Consider the following 1328-nt stretch of genomic DNA (forward strand, 5'->3'; position numbering starts at 1 on the left):
TTTTTTCAAAAAATACGAAACATCTGCTAAAAAGCGCCAAGAAAATAATAGAAAAATGTAGACATTTCCGCATAATTATAAGATAAGATTGACTGCTGTTATTTTTCAAAACATCTGCATTTGCCTTTTAACATTGCATTACCTTTTTCATGTAATAAAAATTCATTTTTTTTTTCCAAATTTGCCTCCTTTTAATTTTTTTTGTTTTTTGCAAAGTTTTAATCGTTTTGAATGATAAAAATTTGTATAAATACTTTTGTTTCCAAATTTAACACATCAATTAATTATGTTTTGAAACGAAAAAAACAATGAAAATTCAAATATTTTCTGTTTTTTTAATAACAAAAATTAATAATTATGATTAAAAAAAAATGAAAATGAAAAAATTGAAAGGAAGCGAATTTTTCAATAAGTGTATTCATGTATTTTGGAAAATTTTTGAACAAATAAAAATTTGAAATAAATTAAAAATTTAGGTTTTTTTTCCCAGCAATTTATGAAGTTATTCTATATGCGTATATTACAGCATATAATTATATTTTTCATTAACCATATTTTTTTAAAATACTTCGTCAAAGAACTGATATTTAGTAGTTAAAAAAAAAAAAAGAAAGAAAAAGGAACGAAAAATTACTTCTGAATAAATTTTGCTACAACTCAGATATTTTAATTGATTTTTTATTGATTAAAATTGAAATTTAACGGTTCAACTTTGTCAAAATTGAGTTCACTAAAATCATTTTACTTAAAAAATTAAAGCTAGTGTAAAAAAGAAGGGTACTTTTTAGAATTGCATTAGATTCAGTTTTCCAATATTATTCTCAAATACTTCTATTTATTTGTATTATGTTAATAGTATTATAATTAAAAATCATTTAATGACATTTCATAAATGAATAAACAATGAGGTATAATAATTAATGAACAGAAATTAATTATTTCACATGTATGATATTGGCTTTATTATAAAATGCAAATTTTTGCTTTGAATTAGTATGCTTAATTAAGATTTGAAAAATTTATCATAACACTTGTCAACATCAGATTTATTTAATTATTTTGACACAGAGAATATTTCAGTATGATGTGAAGTTATAAGTTATAATATGATCATGCATATCTTATCATCCAAACATCACTCTCTCACATTGTTCATAATTAGAGTAATTTATTTCATTTCATTTCCACAATATTAATGGAAATGAAATTAGACTAAAGTATTAATAATACTATAGTCTGATTAATTTTTCACATATTTTTGACAAAATTTTGATATTTCTAGTATTTTATCACTTTTTGAATAATTTTTTAAACCAATAAGGATTTAA

This window comes from Loa loa (genome assembly GCF_000183805.2).
Source record: "Loa loa unplaced genomic scaffold supercont3.513, whole genome shotgun sequence".
Taxonomy (NCBI): Eukaryota; Metazoa; Nematoda; class Chromadorea; order Rhabditida; family Onchocercidae; genus Loa; species Loa loa.